Here is a 9,100-nt window from a genome sequence, read left to right on the forward strand (position 1 = left end):
CTCGGAGTTACCTTTTGGAGCAGAACACTGAGCAGCCTTGATCTCTTGCAGTAGAAGCTTGTGCAATTGCTTAAGATCACTTGAAAGGGGTTGGAGGAGATGTTGGTGCTAGGCACCATCAGTGAATAGGGTCATTGCATTGATATCTTAAAGAGTACATCAAGATTACATGGGGGAAGACGAGGGGTGTTACAAGGAACGAGACGAGGCGCCTTGCGCCGAGGTAATGTCGCCACACCGCCTCAAGGCCGCCACTCCGCGCGGGTGCGGTCGCTCTGCTGCTACACAAGCGCGCCGGGCCGGGCGCCGTGAGCCAGCGGGCCTGGCGATCACCCATGCCACCCCTGCCTTGACGATCACACATGCCACCAGCACCCATGTCAACACTCTAGCGCGCAGTCTGCGACGCTGCCGCATTCAACGCCCCCAGCTGGGCACTGCGCGCCCGCTGTGTCGTCTCGGTGCTCTCTATGCGCCACTTGCCTTAGTCTCCTAGCGGGATGTCTCCCCACCGCGCGCCCCGCACACGCAATGCGCTGCCCGCGCGGCCGCTGCGCGACATCCCACACAACTGCGCGTGCTGCACCCGCAGCATGCCGCCCCGCCTGCGCATCCCGCACCCGCGTGCAGCGCTTCCCGCTCCCGCGCGCAGCGCTCGGCGCTGGCGCGTAATGCTAGCGCCCGCGCGTTGCGCTTGGCTTTGGCGCGCGGCGCTTGGCGTGCGCGCGCACACGCTGAACAGCCCGCGCAGACCGTACCTGATCCGTCTCGCTTTGGGCATGGATGGGCATGTGCGCAGTCTGCCGCGAATCACCACCGACAGTGGCAATGGCCTAATAGATCAGGTATTTGGATATCACTATCCATTATGACTCAGTCCTTAAAATGCCGTGAGCCAAAATACAATGGACACGCCCTCCCAATAAGCATGCAGGCCTCTGGGCAGATAATGCCGCCTAGTTAGGGGCCTAACACTGCGTCATAGGTGGATGTACGTGCAAGCCCCGACTCGTGGGGTTCGCAAAGCTCCGGATTTGGGGCGGGCGATCGATGAAGGTAACGGTGACCTCCTGACCCTTGTTAGAGTGACGACGGTGTCTACAATGCCGAATGGACTGAATCCATGTGTGCTCTCTTGTAACAGACAGGCTCGGGCCGTACCTAGGGAAAACACTCGATAGGTTCTCTCGTGTATGTTATCGTCTCACCTATTCTAACCCGAGCGCAGTGGAGTGCACCTGAAAAGTATACGACAGAAGGTAAATTAACTTGGCAAGCTAGGGGAGCGAGGTACCTCTCAAGTGGCGTTGCCCAAAGTCATAAAATATTTGTCGATGTAGGAAGCCGCGCGGTTGGATTCGGTGGATTTGTGCCGGAGAAGGGAACAATGTCGCTCGACTAGTGGCGATGTCGCAGCTCAGGAGGCGTGACGTAGGGAGGAGATGGGGAAGGAGAGGAGGCTCGCGGGAAGCACGACAGTGATTGACAGTGCAGCACGGTGTAGTGGGCGCGACACACAATCAACAGCAGCGCGACGGTGCCGCGACTGCGGTGCAACTCAATGAGATCGACGATGAGCGACAATGGCACAACAACGTCGTGGTTTGGCGACAGATGACAACAGTGATGTGATCGGCAAATGCAGCAGCGGCGGCGTCGCCGACGTAGGGAGCATCGATGGTGGCACGTCAAAAGTCAGTGGCGGCACGACGAGCATCAGTGGTAGCGCGGCCAGCGTCCATAGTGGTGCAGCGTCAGCGATGGGTGTCGGAGGCGGCGCGGTGGGTGTGCGACGCTGGCGGCGAGTGTGTGACGCTAGCGGCGGGCGTCGGTGGTGGCAGCGGTCAACGGTTGTGTCGCGGACGTCAGCGGTGGCGCGCTGGCGCGGATCGGTGTCGACACAGTGGACGACGAAGAACCAGAGTCGGTGGCAGCGACGGCAACGGCGGCAGCGGCGGTTGACGGTGGATCAGAGTCGGCGACTGCGGCGGTCGACGGCGCCATCGCGGACACGGGCGGTAACATGGCTGTGCAGATCGGCATAGAGATGGCAGACAATGGCGGCGCGGTTTGTGTGGGTGGCCACGGCGAATGGCGGCGCTTTGATGGCAGCGAGCGATGCGGGTTGCGGCACAGCATGGGCGCATATGGCAACGCGGTGTGATCATGAGCGGTGCTGGGTGCGGCATGGACGTGAGCGCGGTGGGCGGCCGCGACCTGGTTTGTCAACGGCGTTGCGGAGCGTGCGGGTCGACCACGACGGGCAACGGCGACGAGTCGCGGTGGCAGACTGCTTGGGGGCTACAGGTGATTGGAGGGGGGGACGCGGGAGGGCGGCCGGCACCACACGTCGGCGGTCCAAACGCGAGGGGTGCTCGGACGACGGCCACGGGCGGTGGACAGTGGCGGTCCGGCGGCGATTACCTTCCCTTTCCTCCTCTTCCTCCTCTTTCTTCTTCTTCTTTCTCTCACACAGTCACACAACCGTAAAATGGAATGGATCCCTTTCTAAAAATAATTTGACTTTGACCAAAGCATTAGGGTGCCGTAGGGTTGGGAAAAAATGTTTCGTTCATTTGCAAACATGCAAACGAATGAACACAAACACGAAGATGAACAGTCCCACGAACAAGTTCGCGATCGGTTCGCAAACAGACAAACCGTACATGAACAGGTGGCATTTTTGAAGTAATGTTGTTTTCAATATAAATTATCATTGTTTTTACTAAGAGAGAGAGAGAGAGAGAGAGAGAGAGAGAGAGAGAGAGAACGGGGATCTCTCTCTCTACTGCCCTCCTCTCTCGTCTCTCGTGACCCAACCTCTATCCTCCCTCCCTTTCTCCCTTCCTCTTTCACTCAGTCTCCCTGCTCCCTCTCTTGTGCCCCCTCTCTCTCTCCCCAAACCTCTCTCCCTCTCCCCACCCCCCTCTCATGTGCCCTAACATGTGCGACCGTGCCCCTCTCTCTCTCTCTCTCTCTCTCTCTCTCTCTCTCTCTCTCTCCACCCCCTCTCCCCTGCCTCCAGTCTCTCTCTCTCTCTCCACCCCCTCTTCCCTGCCTCCGGTCTCTCTCTCTCTCTCTCTCTCTCTCTCTCTCTCTCTCACTCCCCACCCCCTCTCGTGTGCTTCTCTCCCCCTTGCTCCCTCTCTCATTTCTCTCTATCTCTCTCTCCCTCCCACACCCTCTCGTGTGCTTCTCTCCCCCTTGCTCCCTCTCTCATTTCTCTCTATCTCTCTCTCGCTCCCCACCCCCTCTCACGTGCTCCCCTCCTCCTTGCTCCCTCTCTCTCTCTCTCTATCTCTCTGATCATACATTTTTTACCGTTTTAAAAAAGCGAAGCATTTGTGTTCGTTCGCGAATGAACACGAACGAACCGAACACAAACACGAACTAAAATTTTCATCTGTTCGTTTGTCGTCGAACAATGTTTGTTCGACGACGAAACACGAACTTCCCATCCCTAGGGCGCCCACTCCATCCCTTATATGGGGATGGTAATGGGCCCCTTGAAAGAGGTCCAACAAGGGGGGCCCATTAGACATAGGGGCCCCCTTAAAAACCCAAAACCAAAGGGAAAAAAAACATAGACAAAATAGAAAGAGGGGTCAAAATGAAGGGCCTTGCGGGTGGATATGACCTGAAACATGTTAAAACTTACAAGCATGGGTGTGTCTACGCCTTTGCCTTGGTGTGCCAATCAAGATGGGCTTGAACCGGTGGCTGTCAATGACGACGGTGTGGGCTACGACGATATCTTTGATTGAGTGGGACTGCTCGTTCCATCACCTTCTCTCTGTCCATTCATACCTGCTAATCTTTAAGTTTATTAGGGGTCTCTCTGGTTTTTATTGTCATGATTATCACTTTGAAGAGGGAAATCACGAAGATGGAATAAATAAAAGAAGAAGAGTCTCCTTCTGAATTCATCTTAAAGCCAAGGTGAACATGTTTGATTATGCACTCTTGAAATCATTCATTAGGAAGAAGGAAATATCAATGAAGAAAAAGAGTTAAGAGAAGAAAGGGAATTCAGGAATTGTAAAACATAGAGGTACATAGAGAATGGAAAGATCATAAAAATGGGGTTTTGGGAGGGAAACAAAAGGGGGAGAACTGGAAAAATAGGGCGGAAAAAGGAAAGAAAGAAACAATGGATTAAATATGTACTTGGAGGAAATTGTTGAGGATTAAATAGTGACGAATAAGGGAGAAAAGATTGTAGATTTGATGAGAAAGAAAGAGAGATGAAACAGCAGTTCAAGGGAGAAGGATATAAAGAGGAAGTCAAATATAAGGGAGAAAAATCAAAGAGAGAGATCGAGGGGATTTCATTCTTCGACTGATTAGTGGGCAGCTATCAGTTAATTTATTGGGGTTGATTACCAAATATCTCTTATTGGGCCTCTTATCCATGATCTATCAGTCGACCTTTCATCAGTTGATCTTAAGTGGGCTCTTCCTTAAGTGATAATTGGATATTTTAAATATATCTTTTTGGGCTGATTTGAGAAAATCTATTTGGCCCACGCTAAAATAGTGGTTATCTCAAACTGCATTCCAACCTTTTCGTGGTGACATGTCACTATGACCATGGAAACTATGACATCAAATGCTATTGTTTGTCTTCTTGTGTTGTTTTGAGTAAAATATTGGAGAGTGATAACAATAGACCAAATTCCCTCGCCCTGTCATTTGAAGAAACAACCCAGATCATGCCACCACCATCATCATCAACCCTGAATCAGTGATTCAAAATTCCTTAACTATATAAAGATTCCACTTCTAAAGATTTCTTAACAATGTTGAAATTGCAATTATTTTTTCTTTCCTCCAAGGCCCTATAAACAGGCCATTGCTACATTGGATTATTTGGTGAATTTTAGAACTGAGTTTTTTTATTAGACTAATATTGGCATGATTTAATGTAAATTTACTCATGTAGTTGGTGATTAAGGTTATGCAATAAGATTTATGATGTCCTTTCTAAAAAATATTAGTATAGGATGAGAAAGGGTTGATCCACATGGAGGATTAACGTAAAATCTGAACCGTACTTCTTTTATTTTAAGAGAACAAAATTAGGCGTTAACTAGGATGATGAGAAAGTATGATTGAATTTATGGTGAATGGTTAGAGAAATTATGAATTGCTCCCGAAGTGATGAGTTATGGGGGTTAAAATGCTTAACCCTAATTGATCACGATCCTTTTGATTAGGGCCAAGATCTTGAAGGGAGGTCGAATGACACACTCAATAGAAGAATATTAAGGTTAAATCTACAGCAGTTTGGATGACAGAAAGCTGAAGAAACCCTACCTATTTCTTATAAATTTTATCATGCACTCTTCAATCATTGTGATGCTCCCCCTCAATACCTCCTCCTAGTAAATGCATATTTTTCCCATGATCTGTGTTTTTGAAACAAAAAATAAGAGTATAAAGAAAGGGAGAATAAATTCACCAGATTAACTCAAGAAGGTGCATAAAATTTGACTTCAACAGCTTGTTGTGTCCTTCCTGGCCAACTAAGGTTTGAAGTGTTTTTCTCATCTTTATCGGCTTCATTTTGGCAATCCAGCCATACAGATGGGAATAAGGATAAGACAAAACTACCCTGAAAATTTTTGGGCAATCCGACAGTTGAATCGTGAGATATCAAGGTTTAAACATGAATGATTCTGGCGATCCAATTTATCCTCCTCTCTCCAGCCACTGCAAGCTCATTTACCATTCTGTGAATGTCATTCACCCATAAACTTTAACATCTCATGATTGTCGTGATTGGTGCAGGATAAAAACTTTCAGATACTCAATTTAATTCCATGCATATCTCATGATCCAAATGCCACGTACCCATCAATAAGGTTGTTAGATAACTAGATAGAGAGAGGAATATACCTGATCCATGGCTGCGGGCGCACCACATGTCCTCATTTTGGCTGAGACAAAACCATTAAATACAAAAATGTTAGTTTATATTTAATTACTCCACGCTTCTTCCCAAAACCACGTGCATTTATTCCAAAAAAAATCTTCCTTTTTTTCATTGGGCTATGTCACTCAATGTTCTTTTTCAATTAAATGCAGATTGGGTTATTAGTATCTCTCTCCACATGTCCTGCAAATCATAAAGAAAAAAATGATTAGCTCATAAACTGTTATTCTGACCTCACAAATTGCAAAATCAAAATGATGTGGCACACAATTACTAGCTGAACACAATTGTTAATTACATTAAATACAAAAAAATTCATGACACAAGGCAGAATTACACATAGAACCAACTTTACCTCCAAAAACTGTATTAAATGCTAAAAAAATCAATAAATATTATTTTCAACTTTTGAAATTAATTTCCCAGTAAATCAATCTTCAAGAAACTCAAGAAAAACGTGAGAAAAAACCATAAATCAATAAATGCCTTGGATGATTCAAAAAAGCTATCATGATACATGTATAGTTAATTCTGTCCTGAATACATGCCAGAAAAAGTGGTAAAAATATCAAAGTATTTAAAATCCATAAAATTAGAAAAATGGCTATCTTAATCAATTGAAAACGTGATAACATGAAAATATGAGCATTTTGGTGTAGATATTTATGATTATGTGTGATACTTATATGGTAATCTGCATGCTATCACTTTTCTTCTATGCCTTTCCCAATACTTCCCCCTCTGCCACTAACGTCACTTGCCACTGGTCGTCAAGCCAACCATATTTTTATGTCATATTTAAGTTTGTTGAAATAAAATTTTTTTAATAATAATATTATTATTATCATGTGACATTTATAATGAACCCCTTTAGTATATGGAATGACTAACTGAATTGTGACTATATAATATAATGATCATTAGTTTTTGTAATTATTTTATTCAAATATTCATATTCAAAGGGTACTTGTGATGCACATAAAAAAATTCAATGATAACAATGATGTATACTCCTAATAATAGGGCTATTATAAATTTAACCATATTGAATGCCTTGGATAGGATCATAACAAATCAACAAACCCATCCCAGGTTTTTATGGGTCTGAGGATCTGGGCCAAGTTTGTCCCAAAAAACAGCTGAAAGAATGACCAATGAAGAATAGGTGCTTCCAACTCCTCCCAACTTCAAATACCATAGGTGCCAACAACTATATTAAATATCTCAGTATAAATCTACAGTACCTTTATTAACATAAATCTACAGTACCTTTCTGGTAAAATGGTATGGGTTTTTCCCATAATTTTATGTTTAGCGCTCATGATTTAACTAGTCTTGCATTACAGAAAAAAGTTATTTAACTATGACATAATTAGTGATGAGAATACTATATTTTTTAGTAGACTAAATTCCAGATTCATACTATTGAGTAGATTGTGTGAAGTTAAAATTCACTCATAATAGAGATTCTGAATGGGTCAATATCTATTTTATCACACCAATTACATCTTCATTTCATTTCCACCATTCAATCAATCCCTCCTTCAGTTGATAAATTATGGGAAGCATCATCACACTCCACTCAATGTGTATTAAATTTCCTATTATTCCTGATAAAGTTGATGTTTTAAAGTTATTTATTGATGTTTGATGGAGTTATTTGTAAAATACAAACTAATTGATAATACACTAACCTGAATACCTAGATAATTGTATTTATTTTATGTAAAGTGGATACACTTTGTCATTAAAATGTGGTCCATTTTCATTAATTTGAAATTTCATCAAGAGAAACATGAAAATCACCATTTGTGTATGTACTTTAATTCATATTTATACGTCTCTTTTAGCTGGCCCATATTTGAGTCTTCTGGTTGGTTCTCTCATCTATTTTTCATTCGCCACGTACACAACCTCTGGCCACCAAAGTTTGATGATCCCTTTCTAAAATACCATCCAATAATTAGAAACTAGAAGTCAACACTTAAATGGAAGATCATACATAAAACTACGGAATTCAAGTTTTGGGGAGGGCGAATATTTCAGGATTTCTTTGAGGTGGTAGAGGGATAAGTCCTTGTAGGCCACTAACTATAATGGTACCTAGTGCTTCTGACAACTAATTTTTAACATGCTTAGAGATCAGTTAATTTTTTAGTAAAATTTTTACTTGATTTTGGTTGATTATAAGGTATGAACCTTAAAATTTTAATGATGGAAAACACACCATATAGTATTTTTAATATCTTATTTAAATCTTATACCTATTTCTATTTTTTTTCTTATTTTTTTTACTACCATAACCATATTTTCATTTAAATATAGAAATATCTCTTTAAGAAGCCTTTTGAGGTTTACTCTAACTCAAATGTGTGATTCCAAGGTATGACCCTTAATCTTTTATTGAATGCAAGTGCATCATCTGGCATTTTAATATATCCTTTAAATCCCATGTAGAGTTGGAGTTATTTTGTGAATTTTATTTTATTGGCCTAAACACATTCCAAGAAGCCTTTAAATTTTGAATTTCATCCTATCCCATAGCTGAGGATGGGTTAGAGGTTTGTATTTCATTCTCCTGCATCCAATGTGGGCTCAACAATACCAAAAAATGAGAGAATGTTGTCTGTAAAATAATGAGTTGAGAGAATAGGTAAGTCAGCAATGCCAACAAATTATAGAGATAGAAAGTCTATGGGATGTAAGCTGCCAAGAGGTAGAATTTTTTTTCCAGACAGCAAAGGTAAAATTTTAACGACGACAATAAAGTCTGATCATGATATTCTGTGACTGATATTTGAAAAAATTCACACTGGGATATAAAATATCTAACGTTTCATTTAATATATTAGAAAACCAATATGGTGATTGGAACCTTACTGAACATTATGCTCACTTTTAAGAATCCTAGAAACCGCCCATGAGCAAGAGTCTTAAATCAACTTCAACACCATTTACATATAAGTTTAATCACAACAAGATTTATTATAAAACTATACTTTTTTCAAAAGATAGTTTGATTTCTCATGAGTGTGAATTTCATAGATTAAAAATTATAAATTAATCACCACAAACACGAAACATTTTATCTAGGGTAAAAAGGATTCATCAAGTCTTTCTCTTCATCATGACATGTTTGAAGTACTTTGAGAATTTTAAATATTT

This window comes from Wolffia australiana, chromosome 3 (genome assembly GCF_029677425.1).
Source record: "Wolffia australiana isolate 7733 chromosome 3, ASM2967742v1".
In the NCBI taxonomy this organism is placed as follows: Eukaryota; Viridiplantae; Streptophyta; class Magnoliopsida; order Alismatales; family Araceae; genus Wolffia; species Wolffia australiana.